The following is an 18,395-nucleotide window of genomic DNA, read 5'->3' as shown; positions in this document are numbered from 1 at the left end:
TATTCTGGGGACACCCAGTGGTGGTCCTCTCTCCCCTCTCCCCACGAGCAGGAGGCACTGTCCTGGGTTCTGTCTTTTAGCTTTCGGACAGCGAGGCTGAGATGCTGGCTTGGGCTGGGGCCGAGTGGCCTCTCCCGTGCTCTGTGGTGCTTTGTCGTGTGACACGTGGGCACCCTCTCTCCGTCTGTCTCTCTCTTGCCGGTGTGTTTGTGCTTAGCTGTGTTGCTGTTTCAGAGAAAGTCTGGACGGCTGGATGTTCTATTTACCAGTATGGCAGTGGCAGGGGAGGTGGGGGGAGGAGACAGAGGGACACTGACTTATTTCGTGTGGCAGGGAGATTAATTTTATTGTTCACCTGTGGCTCTCACTGGGAAAAGGTCAGCATCTACGCCCCAGCTCTGCATTTAATTAGTAGGTGCCCTGCGGCCTCCGCTCCCTGTGTGGGGGGCCAGGGTCTCTTCACGCCCTCCTCTGCTCTGACAGTGTGCAGGGCAGCCCCGGCCTGGGTGTTCTGGCCGTCGAGGGCTCGCTGTGCTCTTGACTGTGGTCATCAACAGGAAATTTCACCTTCTAAATGAGTGAATTACTAGGTTCACTTGAAAACGTGTCCTTTTTTTCTTTTCGTAGTGCATCGTCAGTAAATAACACAACTTACTGATGTAATTGGGAGTGGACTGGGTAGACCTTTAACCATACCGTGTCACAACCGTGGGTGTTTTAAGGAACCTCTGTAGTACTGGGTTATTTTTTCTAACACATTTTAATCAATCCCCTGTTCTCTCACATTGTTCTGAGGCACAGGGTTCCTCCTTGAATGAGACATCTGTGATCCTGCTTTTAGAGTGACATTTCCAGAGGCCCCTCGTGAAGAATCGGGTTGAGAGGCAACAGTCCACATCCCGAGTTCCAGGCAGAGGCAGCGGTGAAAGCCAAGGGCCTGGGGTAGGCAGGCACTCTGGGTGCTGGAGGGGAGTGTGAGAGAAGGAGACTGTTGTCATCCCCTGCTTCAGGAGGTGTAAATGGAGGCTTAGTTTGCTGGCTTAACGTTCCCAAGTTTATGCAGTAGAAGGAATCCAGCCAGGAGTCTTTCCTTGGCCAGAAGCAGAGTCCACCTCAAACCCCTGGAATAATCTGTCCCCTTGAAGACCTAGCAATAACGCCCAAGGGAAGGGCTTGGGGGCTGGCTGTCAGCATGCCTGGGTGGCAGGTCCAGCCTGAGAATTTCTTTGGGCCCCGTCTCCCTCTGAACCTGAGTCTTCTAGCCATCCGAGAAGGCACCGCCTGTTGCTGGCCTTGTCTCCAGTGACCAGGTCTTCCTGACCACACATCTGCCTTCATCCCCACGTCCCTCTGCCTGCCCAGAGACTGGTGGTGAGGTCAGGAGGTCAGGACACACACACACACCTGGGAACGTGTGTGTGTGTGTGTGTGTGTGTGTGTGTGGCCCCCCAGACCCAGCTAGTCCTCTGGGTGGACCCAAAGGCCTGGGAGGAGTCTGTGGCAGCATCTGCTGTTGGTTTGGAGCCGCCACGTGGATGTTTGTGGCTTGGCCCTCGGGACCGCATCAGCCTCAAGGAGCAATTCTGGCCACGCCCGCCCTTTGCCTAAGGGTCACTGGGAGTTCCTCCTGGGAAACCTTGTCCTGATTGAGCTCATCCCCCAGAAATAGTAACGGGGTTACTTAATTCTGATTATGTGCTGGGGAATTTTATTAGACAGTGACTGAAAATGATGAAAATCTGAAATCCACCCATCAGTTCTACGTCATTGGCGTACATCAGGGAAAGAGGAACTGTCTCCCAGCTGTGCCCAGCCAGGCCCAGGCCTGGAGCGGATCCCTGGGAGCTGTTTGGAGCATGTCCCTGCCCGACTCCTGTCTTTTCCTAAAACCGAGGAACTCCTGTGTCAAACCCAGATGTTCTGCCTGTAGCCTCCATGGGGCCCTGGGGGTGTGTCCCGCTGCGCTGGGAGGGGCACGAACCCACATACCCTCCACTCTCTCTGAACGGACCGCCCCCCACGTTGCTTCTGGGTCCTGGTTTCCCTTGATGGTGTAATAGTGTCTTCCTTGTGCTGAGCTCTGCGTGTGCCAGTGTGTGTATGTTCCTGCAGGCCGTTCTTACAAGAGGTGTGCATCGACAGTGAGGTGCGGTCGGGGGGGTTACACCTCGCCCGAGCCGACACCCGGCATGCCCAGCTCTGCTTCCCAACCCTCAGCTTCCTAGCCTCTTACTGGCCTCATATGCGGCCATACAAAGGGGGGTCCTGGCACCGCTCCTACCTTATAGGGTGTTGTGAGGATATAATGGGGCGTGGGGAGCACTTGGCTCAGGGGTGGCCCTGAGCACCTGCTATGCAGTGTTTGCTTTTACTATATACACATACACACACACACACACACGAATGCACATAAACACAAATGTACACACGTGTGCACACACATGCATACACGCACATACAGGTGTGTGCGCACACATGCATATACATATATGCACACACATACACGCGGGTGTGTATACATCCATATATACACACACGTATACATAGATGCAGGTGTATCTGTATAATTCACATATGCATATGTAAATTACATACAATATACATACATATACATTTTATTGTATGTATGTGTTCATGCATACCTACACTATTTTCCAGAAAGGTGATTGAGTTAAATACATTTCACGTAGGGCAGTGTTTCTCGACCAGTTTTTTTTGTCATGTCCCTCTGAAGGACCCTACGTAAATGTTGCATTTCCCCCCAGCTGCCTCCTTCTCTGAAATAGAATATAAATATACTTTAGCTGTCTGTTTATGCTGCTTGAGCTTTAGAGGGCCCAAGGCAGTGGGTCTCCTAGACTTGCTCACCCCATCCATTGAAGCAGTTTTCGCCCTCTCCCTGCCCCCTCCCTGGAGATGTGGCCCCTGTGAGAAGGCATGATTGAGGGTGGAGGGGAAGAGTCCAGGACGAGCATTCAGGGAAGGCCTGGGTTCAGATCCTGCCTTCTCTCCCTCATGAGCTGTGACTTCAGAGCCTCCATGGTTAGCAGAGGGATTGGGATCTAAGAGCCTGAGTTAAATCCAGGTTTCTCTGTTTGTTTGGACAGATTACTTACTGAAGCTTTAGTTTTCCCTGTAAAATGCAAACAGTAGTCGTGCTACGTATCCTCTAGAGCAGAGGGAACACGTACATAAAAGGCCCCCTTTGTGGCTCGTCCAGAGTGGAGTCACAGTCTGTGCATCCTGAGACCCTGACCGGGGGCAGAGGGGCTGGCCTGGTATCCCAGCCCTGCCACCTGCCAGTTGGGGGCCCCTTGGCTGGGACTTCGTGTCTCAGAGACTTGATTTCTTTGTCTGTAAAACTGAGATGATAAATTACCGATCTGGCAGCTAATTGATTGTGGTTCTTATTATTGTGTTATCATACTTACTAATTATGTCAAGTCTATATGAAATAGAACATGCCAAAAATCAGAGTGCCCAAACCTGACATGTCAGGATCTGAGCTCCCTGTCCAGGAAGGGAGTCCAGCAGAGTCTCGAAGTTCACGGATCGTGAGCTCTGGGCAGGACGCTGCTGGCCTGTTCAGGAACTCGAGATCTTTCTGGATCAAATGCAGGGGACGGCGGACTACAGCCCACAGGCCACATCTGCCCAGATACCAGTTTTTCGAATTGAGTTTTGTTGGAATACGGCATGTCAGCTTGTTCACATACTGTGTGTGGCTGTGTTCACACCACGGCCTCAAGCCGAGTAGTTGTGACAGAGGCCGCGTGGCGCACAAAGGCTGTTTGCACTCTGACCCTTTAGAGAAAAGCTTGCTGACCCCTGACAGTGTGTTCTGATATGATGGCTGGAAATCTGACATCACTGTCACTAACTCCTCTGTGACCCTGGGTAGGATATTTTATGGGGGCCTCAGTTTCCCCCTCGGGTGCTGAGTGGGGTGGGTGGGATTCCCCTTAGAGGGCCCCTCTCCCCTCTCCTCTGTGTCTTGGTCACCATCATGCTACCCCCGCCTTGTGCCACTGTTGTGGATGCCTCCTCTGTTTGTCATTTTGAGGGCTCACCCGAGATCTTTAAGAAGGCCTCCTTCCCTCCCTGGCCTCAGACAAGGATTCATGTCCCAACTGGACCAGACGGGGCCCGGGGGTCACATATGAATCAGCATCATCCCCTTGCCACTGCCTGGCTGGAGGGCCTTGGGCCAGCCCCAGCACCCTTTCCTGGTGCCATCCCACGTAGAGCATGACATGGGCGTGGCCATCCCATTTACTGGGACCATATCATGCCAAGCATTCCAGCTCGTGGAGGTTGGGCTCCGTGTTTCACATGGTGGTTTTCATTTAGGGTTGGTAAAGGGATAAAGTACAGTGGCCACAGCTAAATTGGTATTGCTTGCAAAAGGTGTATGTACATATACAATGTTTATATATATATATGTCTATATATAAATATGCAGCCATATAATTAAAGACGTGGAGAAATTCTGCATTTCTCAGTGACTCTCACGTCCTGCAGCTGACCTTGTTCTACCTGAACTTACTTCACACTTGCCAGAGGGCAAGTGGGACACGGGGCTTACACAATGTCTAGGGGCTTTCCAAGAAATGCGGCTGATGAATTACAATGCTTCTTTTTTTAAATAATTTTTTTATTATGTTATGTTAGTCACCATACAGTACATCATTAGTTTTTGATGTAGTGTTCCATGACCGATTGTTTGTGTATAACACCCAGTGCTCCATTCAGTATGTGCCCTCCTTAATACCCATCACCGGGCTAACCCATCCTCCAACCCCCCCCCAAAAACCCTCAGTTTGATTCCTGGACTCCATAGTCTCTCATGGTTCCTCTCCCTCTCCAATTTCCCCCCTTCATTTTCCCTTCCTTCTCCTAATGCTCTCCATGCTATTCCTTATGTTCCACAAATAAGCGAAACCATGTGATAATTGACTTTCTCTGCTTGACTTATTTCACTTAGCATAATCTCCTCCAGTCCCATCCATGTTGATGCAAATGATGGGTATTCATCTTTTCTGATGGCTGAGTAATATTCCATTATATATATGGACCACATCTTTATCCATTCATCTGCTGAAGGGCATCTCGGCTCTTTCCACATTTTGGCTATTGCGGACGTTGCTGCTATGAACATTGGGGTGCATGTGGCCCTTCTTTTCACTACGTCTGTATCTTTGGGGTAAATACCCAGGAGTGCAATTGCTGGGTCATAGGGTAGCTCTGTTTTTAATTTTTTGAGGCACCTCCACACTGTTTTCCAAAGTGGTTGTACCAACTTGCATTCCCACCAACAGTGGAAGAGGGTTCCCCTTTCTCCACAACCTCTCCAACATTTGTTGTTTCTTGCCTTGTCGATTTCTGCCATTCTAACTGGTGTAAGGTGGTATCTCAGTGTGGTTTTGATTTGAATTTCCCTGATGGCTAATGATGATGAACATTTTTTCATGTGTCTGTTACCCATTTGTATGTCTTCTTTGGAGAAGTGTCTGTTCATGTCTTCTGCCCATTGTTCAACATAGTACTAGAATTGCAATGTTTCTGACACAACTTCACACTTACTGGAGGACTGAAAGAAATCCATTGTCAACGCAGTGTGTTCTGGGTGACTTATTTTGCTGTAAAACATGTCTGTCTTTGTCCTTATAATTATAGACTCTGTCTTCTTTGAGTTTTAGGCACCCACCCCTCCCCCACAGAAACGCATACACTAAAACACAAGGCCACACACATGCTCACTCAGAGGCACACTGTGTGTGCATGCACTCATATGCGCACACACACACACTACTCTGCTCTTTACCAACTGTGTGCATTTGGGCAGAAGACTTACCCTCAGTTTCCTCATCTGGAAAATGGTATGCAGAAATCTCCTGCATACACACATTGCAAAGATTCTGTGCATGTCTGTAGATTGTACGGCGTGAGTGGTTGTAGACCTTGTCCCCGCTGTCCCCGTTTCCTGCTTCGGAGAGGCATCAGCCAGAGCCCTGTGAAGGCACAGGACTAGTGAGTAAAGATGCAGGAGGCAAGAGTCCCCAGCCAGCTCCTCATGCCTGGCATCCCTGATGCAGAAATGTAGTCCTTGCAAGTGAAAATCAGCTGTTTAGCACTATTTCTCTGCACACTTAGAGGTAAAATGGACCGCAGAAGTCTCCACCTGTCCTACCAGGCCCAGCTACCTGTGCTGAGCAGGTGGTGGGAATGGGAGGGAAAGGGACCCTGGCTGGCGGGTGTTGGGATGGATGCAGACCAGCTCCTCACCAGCCTTCTTGCTTTGTGTGAGAGTCACCGCATGGTCCATGTTCAGGGAGGGGTGACTAGAAACGTCTAAGTGGGCTCAGCAGCAGATTATTCCAGCGACAAACAGGTAATCAACCTGTTCAGCACATTCCATTGTCTTGAGTTGGGCAATAGGGACTGGCCCAGGGGAGTCTAAGGCACCGTAGTCCGCAAGACGTTTGTTGATTGGAAGCCACAAGGGGCCTTACGCCTCCTAAAAAATATTTTTTTAATAAAAAATAATTTATTATCATCAGAGGTGTTATATACAACAGGAAAATAGGTGAGCAGGGGGGTGGGAGTGAGTGGAGGCCCCATAGGCTGCTTTGACCTCCTGGTCTAGGAGCTTGAACAGGTGCGGGGCGAGAGAACAGACAGATGGTCACCAGAGGGGGGGTGGGGGCTGGGTGAAGTGGGTGGAGGGAATTAAGGGGTACCAGCTTCCAGTTATAAAGTCAATAAGTCATGGGGATGAACAGTCCAGCACAGGGAATATGGTCAATATTATTGTAATAACCGTGTGTGGTGACAGATGGTGACTACACTTATCGTGGGTATCATTTCGTAATATATAAAGATGTCACATCACTATGTTGTACACCTGAAACTAATATAATGCTTTCTGTCAACTATACTTTAATTTTTAAACACTGGGAAAAAAAACAGAAAAGCAAAGAAAGAGGGATCCAATAAACCTGCAGTGAGGACCTGTTAAAACTCTGGGCTATCGAGGATTTTCTCTCTTTCTCTCCCCCCTTCCCTCCCTGCCCCGCTCCTGGAAGCCCAGAGTTGAAGTCCTGGGTTTGCCATTCATCATCTTACTGATTATGTAACCCCTGTGCTTGGTTTCTCCATCTGTACAATGGCTCCACAATCCCTCCTCTTCCTGAGCGGGTTACACAGAAAGTGCTCCGAGCAGTGCCTGGCCCACAGCAGATACTGGACACGTGTCCTCTGTCACTATTTTCTGCTGCCCATACGAACTTGGGGAAGTCGCATGAGCTCTCATCCGAAACACGGGGATGAGAAACCCATCTGATAGCTTTGCCACAGGGTTTTCTTCATCAGTTCAGGAAATCCTGATTACATGCTTCCCAGGAGCCGGAAACTCTGGCTGCAGGTTATAGGAGTGTGGGGCTTAATGTGACCTCCACAGCCCTGTTCACACAGAGCTTCTATCTCAGGAGAAGAAAAAAACAAACAAACATTAAAACATGAGCACGTAAAAATGATGAGTGAAAACCAGAATGAGATCCCACCTTACATCTGTCAGAATGGCTCTGGAAAAGACTAGAAATAACAAGTGTTGGCGAGGGTGTGGAGAAAGGGAACATTTGCGGGCTGTTGGTAGGAATGTGAACTGGCGCAGACACTAGGAATACAGGATGTAGGTTCTTCATAATACTGAAGACAGAACTCCCGTATGACCCAGCAGCTCCACCTCTGGAAACATACCCAAAGGAAATGAAATCAGTAACCTGAAAACATACCTGCCTCATTCATTGCAGCATTATTTACAAAAGCCGGGATGTAGAAGCAGTGTAAGCGTCCACGTATGGATGAATGGGTACAAGAGGCTGTGGTGTTCACTACAAGGGAATATTATTCGGTCATAAAAAATGAGGGGATCCTGTCCTCTGTGACAACATGGATGGACCTTGAAGGCATATAGTGCAGAGGGGAATCGGCAGAGATGGGCAGATGGGTAGGCATTCCCCAAGAAGAGGATTTAGGGGCAGGGGCGGGGGGTGGAGGGTCTGGCTGAAAAGTGGGAAATGTGGGTAAAGGGTTCTCATGAGGAACCAGAGGCTAGAGGGGCTCGGCAGCAGGTTTATGGTCAACTAGGAGGTCCCCCCACAGCTTCATTCTCCAGGAGTGGGGATGGCAGGTGCAGCAGAGCCCAGGACTGCAGGCAAGGTGACCCCTCTGTTCCACCCCAGGCTGGCACCTCCAGCTGCAGACCTGCAGAGGTGATGGAAGGCACAGCCCCAGTGGGTGCCCTGGACAGAAGGACGGCGTGTGGGCAGGGTCCCCACCCTGTCCCCAGGCCTCAGCCCCTCTCCAGTTACAGCTGTGCCTTCGCCAGCTGGATGGTGGAAAGGCTGCCTGACTGTGCCTCTTTGACATCTGGCTATGATTTCCCAGCAGCCTCACCAAAGCTCACCCCGCAGGAATGCAGCCGGTGGCCATTCCGGGAACCCACTTCCACCAAGCCTCTGCGGAGAGGGTGGGAGCACATGAGGAGCGGGGCTGGCCAGGTCTGCTTCTGCCCCACGACCTGGGCCGCAGTGAATGGGCCCCTAGGCGAGCCCCATCTGCTCCCACAGGCATTTGGGGCCTGGCAAAGCAGTGGGCTGAGCCAGGGCGCCTTGCTCGTCCCTGGGGACTGCCCTGCCCACTGGGGCTCTCATTCTGGGGACATGACCCTGAGTCTGGACACAGATAGGTCTGATCCCAGACCACATGCTAATGGAGAGAATGTGGCCGTGACTAGAGAAAAGTAAATCGCACCTTATCTTGTTTGCCCATCTCTGCTGAGAACCACAGAATGTCCCTGTGGGGAGGCATTTTGGGCTCATTCTGTTTTCCTGGGACTGCATGGGGAGGGTGGTATGTCCTGGCCACGGGGTGACTTAGGGTCAGTGTTGCCCCCAGAACCCGGGCCTTCTTCATACCCTGTCCCTTACCTCCTCCCCCTTTCCTCCAGGATGTCTTGTCTCCTCTCTGTGGGGTGAAGTGAAATATCTTCTCAAAACTCCCCTGGATTCACATGATCAATTTGCATTTTGCCACTCACTTTGTTTTCCTATTTCTGTCTGCTCAGAATCCATGGGGGTAACAAGGAGGCTTTGTTTCCTTACCTGTGGGTCTGCTCAGCAGCCCTCTCACCAAGACCCTCACCTTGTCATGCAGCCCTGGGGGTGCCCCTTGACCTCGGATCCTGCAGAAGCTCAGGGTTGTGGGTGACTGAGCCCAGACTGGGCGCAGGTGAGGTTCCCCTCAGCGCCAGGTCCTGTGGTGAGAATGGGCAGGAGGGGAAGCAAGATGGCCACTGTGTGAGACTGAGGTGGGCTGAGCACTGAACTTGGCCCTTCCTGCACTTTCTCTCCTGTAACCCCTGTTAAGACCCTGAAGGGCAGGTGTCAAGAGTGTGGACTCAATTCTAGAATTGAGCAAACTAGCCTCGGAGTCTGAAAAGACAGAGGGTGCCGTACACATAAGGTCTCTGTTCACTGCCTACGGGGGACAAACAGAACAGAGACAGCGAAGAGGGAGCTTGGGGAGACGTTTGTTCCTGGGGAACCGATGAAATCGCCCCCAGCAGCAAATTTGGATCAGAGGTTTTGCATCCAAGTCAGAGGGCAAAGCTTTGGGGAGAAAAGCTCGGCACTAGAAGCCGTACCCCGTCGTCCCCAGGACCAGCTGTCCCGTAAAACACACTGCAGTTTGAGAAGCTCCTGCCTCACTCTGGCTGCTGGTGTTTCCTGGGTTTGGCTTCAGAGGACCTTTGAGGACCTTTGAGGAGTGGGACCAAGGCTGTGGCCATGTGCCTGGCACAGGGAGGCTCTGGTGGGGGCTGCACCATGGGCCTTTCCCTTTGGTAGCATCAGATCCCTTCCCTGTAAAACGAGAGGTCTGGACCATAGGGTCATCCTTCAGGCTCCTTCCTGATCTTCAGCTCTAGCCATGTGCTGTAAGAATATTGATCCTAGAAGTGCCTCTCTCCGTTGCACCTGGCAGCCAACTCAGCCCTAACCTTTCCTGCCATGTGCCTCTTCCCCTGCCAGACTTCAAGGTGCACTGGGCAGGTTGTGTGAGTTGTGCATTTCACCAGGCCTGGGTTTGTATCCTTTATCTGCCACTCCCTGCAAGGTGACGTGGATGGGCTGTGCAGCTGCCCTGAGCCCCCACGTAGCAGCATGCTGGGAGTGGCCAGCCCCCCAGGAAAGCCTTTGAGAGATTTGAATGAAATCCCCTGGACTGTGGGCTTCAGGAGGGCAGGGACTTTTGCCCTTTCTGTTCCTGTGGCCTCCCTAGCATCCGGGCAGTGATCATGTCCCTGCCATGCTAGACATTCCAGAAACATTGGCTCATGTCCTGCTCTGCTCCCTAATGATTAACTTCCCAGCAGAACACAGGGGTCTAAGGATCCTGACAGTGTCCCGCCTTAGCCCCTGCCCACCACTGGCCCTAGACCCCACGCTGCTGACCCCGCCCCCATCTGTCATGTGACCTTCTCACCAATTCTGCTCATTTAAGGGATTCTTGAGGTCCCCAGAGCCCTTGTTCTACAGATGGATCATTTAACCCATGATGGTCTTGCAGTCTGCTATAGGGGTCAGACGAACCTGGGTTTGGATTTTGCATCCCAAATGATGAGTTCTGTTACTGGGGGACAGGTCGCTGAGTCTTGTGAACTTGCTGTGGGTCACTGTCCTGCTGCTTCTACCTCCTTCCCTCCAGCTCACCCTTCAGGTCTCAATGGAGACATCCCCGACTCTCCAGCCGTTAGCTTGGATCCCACTGTGTTGCCCCCATCCTCACCCCAGAGCTTCCCACTGGTTATAATCACCTGCTGGAGAGGTCAGTGCCTTATTTGGGCAATTTCCATCTTGTCCACTGGACAGCAGCTCCCTGAGGACAGAGAGCTGGTCATCGTGCCCATTACATCCCAGAGCAGGTCAGTGCCAGGTACATGGTAGACATTCATTAGACATGGGATGAAGAAAAGGAAGTTTGCAGGTAGGTTTGATGCATCTCAGATGCCCACGGCTGAAGGTCACTGCTTGGCTGAGCCCTGTGGGCCGAAGTAGCCAGGACCCACGTGGCACCTGAGTGTTGGCCGAGGGTTCTGCTGCCCTCCCGAGTTCCCCCTGCACCTCTTCTCCTGTCCCCTCCTAGAGGAGGTTCTCTTGGCCTCTGCTGACACCTGCTGGCGCTCAGCCCACGGGACATTTCTGGGAGGGAAAGGAGGTCCGAGGACCCCAGGGACCTGTGAAATCCCTCCCTCCTTGGATGGCCACACTCACACAGTAACTACCATTGCCTTCTGCCTGGTCTCAGTTGCTCTTCCGGACTCCCTGGCAGAGCCATCTATCTCTTCCTTGCCCTGAATTCCAAACCCTGCCCTGGGTTACCAGGCTTCCCTGAGCTGGCGTCTTCCCTCCCTCCCTTCTGTCTCCTCACTCCACTTAGCTTGGGGCTTGGTCCCCTTCCCCACCAGGGTGAACTAAGCCCCTTCCCCCTCGGGGCTCTGCACAACTTGGTGCTCCATCTGCCTACTTGCTTTTCCTGTGGCTGGCTCGTGCCCGTCTCCGCTCTCAGCCCAGATGTCACTCAGCCAAGAGATCTTCCCAGACCCATGTGTCCGACATGCATCCTGGCCCCCACAGCCAGCGCCTGGGCATACCACCTGCATACTTCCTGATCACACCTGACGACCAGCTCACTTCTCTGTGTCTGTCTGTTTGCCCTCTGCTTCCTCCACTAGCAGGTGACCACCGAGAGGCCAGGGGTTGGCACATGTTTGCGCTTGCTCTTTATTCTGGAAGGTTGGTGCCGGGCACTTGGCAAAAATGCACTGGCTGAATGAATGAATGAATGAGCACTAATTAGGTGCCAGGCATCATGCCACCAACTTCCCACTCAGTATCCCATTTATGCTGCAGGATGACCTTGGAAGGGGAAAACCCCACAAACTTACATCCCTATTTCCGGATCTGGAAGCACACACGGGGGCAGCTGATTCGAGAGAGGCAAGGTCTGCAGAATCCAGACCATCTTCCCCATCAGCCTTGGAGAGCACGGTCTCCCTCTGGCCCTGTTCCAGCCTCACCTTACCCCAGTGAGCAGGCCTGGGCTCGGGCTGGGAGAGGAGAGACGGCCCCGGTGTGAAGCAATCTGCCACTGTCCAGGCCGCCCCGGGCATGTCAGCTGGTGCAGGCCCAACGGGCCTCCCGGACTCCCGAGCTCAAGTCTGCAAACAGCATTTGCTTAAGGCCACCAGCCACCGCCTCCATCCCCCCCCACCGCCCCTGCTGTCCTTCCTGCCTCCTCCCCCTGAGCTTCCTGTTGCCTCAGCAACAAGCACCCTGGGGCAGGGCTCAGACATGCTTTTAAAAAATAATAATCATGGGGCGCCTGGGTGGCTCAGATGGTTAAGTGTCTGCCTTCGGCTCGGGTCGTGATCCCAGCGTCCTGGGATCGAGCCCCGCATCGGGCTCCCTGCTCAGCGGGGAGCCTGCTTCTCCCTCTCCCTCTGCCTCTCTCCCTGCTCATGCTCTCTCTCTCTCTCTCTCTGTATCTCTGTGTCTCAAATGAATAAATTAAAAAAAAACCTAAAATAATAATAATAATAATCATGGTAAGTAACTCATAAATCATTTCTAAATCTTTAAAAAAGCAAAAATGAAGGTATCACTTTAAGTTCTGCCTCCCAGAGGTAACCATGGTTTCAGTATTCCATGTTCTTCTGGATGCCCCAGCATGTGTGTGTGTGGGAGGGAGCAGGCGAGAGAGTGCTGGAGTCACACCGAGTTGACTCCTGTCTCCACCACTAACTAGCTGCGTGATTTAAGTGGGTCCTCTCGGCTCTCCTAGCGTCAGTTCTCTCATCTGCACAATGGGCACGATGAGTAGTCCTGACGGGCCAGACAGGACGCCAAACAGTGCCTCAGTGAGCGGCAGACATGCAGCCATGCCCGCGGGAGCTGGGATCCAAGCCTGTATGCTCATGGCTCAGGGGAGCCCTGTCCCTCCACTCCCCTGGCCTGTCTGGGTGAGGGAAGAGCGGGGGGCCGGGGGGCTCCGCTGGAGAAGACTGGACAGTGGAAGGAGCACCCCGGCTGCCTTGGAATATCTAAGTAGCTTCTGTGAGAGAGAATGGGGACCTGTTTGGGCTTGGTACCCACCTTGCTGTCTGTCCACCCCGGGGTCACAGTGCCCCGCTCGGAGCCTGGTATGAACTGGCACAAGCGAGCAGACCCGGCGGGCAGAACTTGGGGAGCACCCGGATCCTATAGGTGCAGAGCGAGGACTCTACAAGTCTGAGCTCTTCCCGGGGCGAGGGGGCTGCCTCACGCAGAAGCAGCTGGCCGTCCGTCTGTTCAGGCTTTGGAGACTCCGCTCCCCGTTGGCTGGGTGACTGGGGCCGGTGACTTTCGGAGAGGCCGTGTGGCACCGTGGTCAGGAGCCCGATGCCAGAGCCGTCCTGCTGACTTTGCCATTTGCTAGCTCTGTGGCCTTGGGCGATCCATTTACTAATTCCTTTGGCCTTTCTTTTCCCATCTGTAAATAATAGCACCTGTCCCTTGAAGCTGTAGGGAGGACTCGATTAAACATGTCAACGTGTTCACCGTGCTTAGGACAGCGTCTGGTGCGGAGCAGGCGTACCCGTGTCTGCTGATCACTGAGATGCCGCCATCCCCAGTAGAGCGGAGACAGTCTATACTGCACACCCAGCGCAGAGCTGGCCGTGGGGCCCTCAGTCCCCGGCAGCCACTGGCATTGCATTTGGGACCATTCATGTCAGCCGGGCCTGGCTCAGTGTCTGCTGGCTCTCCATAGTGGGACTGTGAGGATGCCTTCCTGGCTGGCCTTGGAGCAGCGGAGAAGCTGGGCGGCATGTCTGCTGGCACCTGATTCATGTCCTCCCTCCTCCGCGTCTTCCCCCCGCTCTTGGAACACCATCATCTTCTCCATGGCCGGCTGCACTCAGCGGCGGCCGCTGTGAGGTGCTGGGTGAGCAGTGATCGCTTCCTCTCCGTGGCCCGCGGAGTCCCCTGGCTCTGCCCCTTGCTCCCGTGGTCCTGCTGATGCCCTAGACCAGGGCTACCAAGTCTTCTCCCAGACTCTAGATGCACGGAGACCTTTATTCAAATTCAGCTACTCCTCCCATCCTGGTGAGTTTCTTAACCTTTTAGCATCTGTTTCTACATCTGCGTAATAGGAAGAAGAAATCGACTTACTGGAACGGTTGTTGCAGGTAAAATCCTCAGCTGGGAGATTGGCACACAGTAGGTGCTCAGTAATTACCAGCACTCTCTTTTCCCAAATGAAGACACCAGGGGATGGCATGGCTCAGTGTTTTCTAGATAGAAGTGTGGATGTGTCAGCGAAAAGCCAAAGGGCATCCTGGGCAAGCATACTTTCCCCTTCTGCCATTGGGTAAACTGAGGACGATTGAAGTGTTTTTCCACAGAAACTGCAGTGAATTCCTGGGTTTTTTTTCCCCCCCCTTGGAGCAGCTCTGATCCTTCAGTAGCTGGGCTCTCTTGAAAGCTTCTGGTGAAACAGAACTGGTTCTGTGGGCAGACAGATCTCTTTCCTCTCTAGAACTCGCAGAGGATCCACCTGCCCAAAGACCAAGGGAGGACGGGTGTCAGTGAGTGACAGTAAGTCAGCTCCAAGGGAGCAGGTCTTTGTGATCAGTCATGTCCTTTGTGTGTTCCTGCCCTTTCTAAAAGGAACACTGACCAACTCACACAAGAACTAGGTACACATTTCCATTCCTGAGAACTCTTCCCATCCCTAATCCCAAAGCTGCTTCTCATGTCGATCCCGAATGATTACCGGGTAAACCCGTCTTTCCTGGGATAGTGAAGACACCCCAGTCCGTCCGTGGCTCCTTTACCAGGAAAATAACGTGCTGGTCCTCACCACCATCTTGAGTTGTGCTCAGGCAGCTGGAAAGAGAGCAGCTTTCCAGTCCTGGATCCTGGCTCATCCGTGCTGCTCCCAGAAAGGGAACGCGTGCAGGTTTGGAATACACTCCGTGGCAAATTAAAAACAAAGGCAAATCAAACAAAAACAAGTACGGTAGCCGAGGCGAACAGAAGTGTGTTTTTCTTACCCTTTTCACCCAGGCTCGGGCTGCTGGAGTGGAATCCCTGTCTCCTCAGTTGTCCTTGGCAGTCCCGCGGACGTTATGTCCCCGCAGTCTAAGGAGAAGGAAGGGAACGTGAATTCGGCAGCCTCTTCCGCCTCTCTGTCCCATTTCATCAGGAAAAGCAAAAGCTTTTTAAGAAACCACCCCTCAGCCAACCACAGCAAACTCTGTTACTCATTTTCTTGTCCAGAACTGGGTCACACGTGTGTTCCTGGCAGCGAGGGAGGCTAGAAACATGGGGGACAGTATAACCTCCATTAGCCAAGACCGGCCCGCCACTGAGTTGAGGGGCATTCTTTTAGCAGGGAAGAAGTAGGACTGACGGCCGATGGGGTCTGTCCCACCTCCACGGCAGGAACCCCGCTCTGTGGCATCTCACTGCTCATCCGCGTCACGATGGAGCCCGTGGCTGGAAGGCCAGCCAGGGCTGACTTCTCGGCTCAGGTGTCACTGGTCATTTCTGGTCTGCATGAACTCGGGGCCTGTCCGTGTCTGGGGCTGGGAAGATAGTGACGCTACGGAGCTGAGCGGGGAGCTGCCCGGGGCTGCAGGCTCGCACTTTCTGGGGAGACAGACACCAGTCAGTGACTTCCAGGTGGTGCCATCAGCTTTGGGACATGGGGCGGGGTGCTGGGGCTCTGTGACTGAGAACAAGCCCTGGGGTGAGGTGGGCAGTCTCAAAGGCTGAGGGGGGAGCCTACAAAGCAAGGAGACAGTGATGTCATGGCAGCTGTGAGACTTTCTTGTGCTTCCAGGTCTCATGTCTGTTGCCACAGTCAGCCCACCAGTGCCCTGAAGGCAGGGACGGTGACTTGTCTTTATTTATTTATTTATTTATTTATCAGAGAGGGAGAGAGGGAGAGAGAACACAAGCAGGGGGAGTGGCAGGCAGAGGGAGAAGCAGGCTCCCCGCTGAGCAGGGAACCTGATGTGGGGCTCGATCCCAGGACTCTGGGATGATGATCTGAGCCAAAGGCAGATACTTCACTGACTGAGCCACCCAGGCACCTGGGGACTTGTCTTTTTTCCCGTTCTAGTGTCCCTAGAACTAGCTCTGTGCCTAGAACATATCTGGAGTTCTCAGATATTTTAGTTTAAATAAATGAGTTAATGTGGAAATAAATAGATCATTATCTAAGATGTGGAAATATCTTGGCCAAACAGATACAGGTTTAGGCTAAGCGGGCCTTTGGATGCTAACCCTACCTCCCTGCCAAGCAGGTGAACCCACAGGGCCCCGGCATCCCACCCCTGTGAAGCCTGGCTGGAGGGGGTATTTTAGGAAGCATTTGTCCTGACTTGATACTAAGTTGACTATAAATTGCCCTTTAGGGCGCCTGGGTGGCTTAGTCGTTAAGCATCTGCCTTCGGCTCAGGTCATGATCCCAGGGTCCTGGGATCCAGCCCCGTGTTGGGCTCCCTGCTCCCTGGGAAACCTGCTTCTCCCTCTCCCCCTCGCCCTGCTTGTGTTCCCTCTCTCACTGGCTCTGTCTGTCAAATAAATAAATAAATAAATAAATAAATAAATAAATAAATAAATAAATAAAATCTTTAAAAAAAAATAAGCCTTGAGCCTCTTGGATGTATAAGGGTTAGTGATGGCCCCGCCAGGCGATTGGCAGGTGGTTCGGGGAATGATTCCTTAATGCAGTTTGGGCAAGTTCTAATGTCTTTGAAAAGAAGCTCCATCTTACCTGTGTTCACAGTCTTTGGACTATCCTTGCCCATCTGGGTTTGGGAATCAGGTCACAACCTTAGGATATTTTCGGAGACAAGGCTCCGTGGCCCTCATCATCAAGGATAGAACCTTCTGAGTCAATGCATGATCCACAGCCAGTCTCTCTGGCAGCCTTCCAAGGCTAGAGCAACTGGTGGTCAGCCCACAGCTGCTGCTGTCCTGGGTGGGGCTGTCTAAATATTGCGAGGTGCCTGCATCCTCTTGCGTATTTGGTCCTAGACAGACAGCTCGGTGCTGTTTCCAAAATAACCCCTTGCATGGGGCTTGGCAGACCTTGTGGTGCCTTTTAGGATAAACATGAAAAATACCTCCACACCAGGGAAGATCTCATTCTTTCCCCTCACTGCTGATTGGTAAAGGGGCCCCTCACTGGCCCCTCACTGAGACCCTTGTGCCCCGAATGTGAAAACAGGTCATTGCACATGGGACAGATGACAGAACTATCTAATAAGGGGGGGATTGTGATGGTGATGCGCACAGAGAAAGGTCTCCACTAAGGTAAGCGAGTTGCTTCAGGCGCTGAATTGGAGGGCCACCCTGCCTTGTTCCAGTCCCCTTATGAACTTGAGCTTGCTCAGCCCCCAGGCAGCCCCGTGGCCCGTGTGTGCTCTGTAAGGTCTCCCCGCCAGAGACACTCGCACCAAGACAGGTTTACAGACTTGGCCAAGACAGCGAGCTGGTTCGTCAGGGAGCCGACACTTGGACCGAGGACTTTAAAATTCCAAGTTGGTGCTCTTTCTGGGATTTGGGGGGCAATTGGAAGAGTCTCTTTTGCTTCCAACTTTTTTCTTAAGTGAGGAATCGTGAAGACGTTAAGACATTAATGTACTATCCTATAATGAAGTATTTGTCTTGCTGTAAGACTTACTCTATTGCCTTTGTATAGTTGAGCAGCTTTGCTTCTGGAATTGTACTTGAAGCTCCTTAGGGTGGGCATAAGCACAAGAGACACCTTTGTGGGGGGCCCCCGGCACACGTTTCCCATTTCACCAACACCTGCGGACTCGGAATCTTGATGCATATGTTCATGCCTTTCTAAATGACGTTCCCTTTGCCTGTGGCCCCTCTTGTCCTTTTGTCAGTCTAGCTAGGTCTTCACTGTTCCCTTAGGAAAGCCTCAAGTATCACCTTTCCAGGAAAGCTTCCCTGACCTCCCCAAGCCTGGCGAGGTGTCAGACCTGTGTCCCGAATCCCCCAGCAACCAGGCCCACTCTGTCACTTACTACACTCTGCTGACCCTGTCAGTTTGGGTGTCTGACTCCCTCTAAAGGGTGAGACTGTGTGCTCCCTGTGAGTAGGGACACTGCCTTGTTAACATGTCACCCCTAGGACAGAGCACAGTATTTGCAGAGTAGGTGCTTGGCAAGTACCCATGTAAATGAACCAGTCTGTAGTGTGCACTGCCTCCTGCATGCCAGGAGCTGGGGGCCCTAGGTGCTGCGTGCCGGGAGCTGGGGGCGCTGGGTG

General features: G+C 52.6%; 1 protein-coding gene across 1 annotated transcript in view; it reads left to right on the top strand.

Moving 5' to 3' along the window:
* The window catches only part of COL22A1 (collagen type XXII alpha 1 chain), a 227,391-nt gene that overhangs the window by 10,290 nt on the left and 198,706 nt on the right, over positions 1-18,395 (top strand). The window lies entirely within an intron of this gene.

Source organism: Neomonachus schauinslandi, chromosome 4, assembly GCF_002201575.2.
Source record: "Neomonachus schauinslandi chromosome 4, ASM220157v2, whole genome shotgun sequence".
In the NCBI taxonomy this organism is placed as follows: Eukaryota; Metazoa; Chordata; class Mammalia; order Carnivora; family Phocidae; genus Neomonachus; species Neomonachus schauinslandi.
The sequence above is the reverse complement of the archived record's forward strand: the minus strand, read 5'-3'. Positions and strand labels throughout refer to the sequence as shown.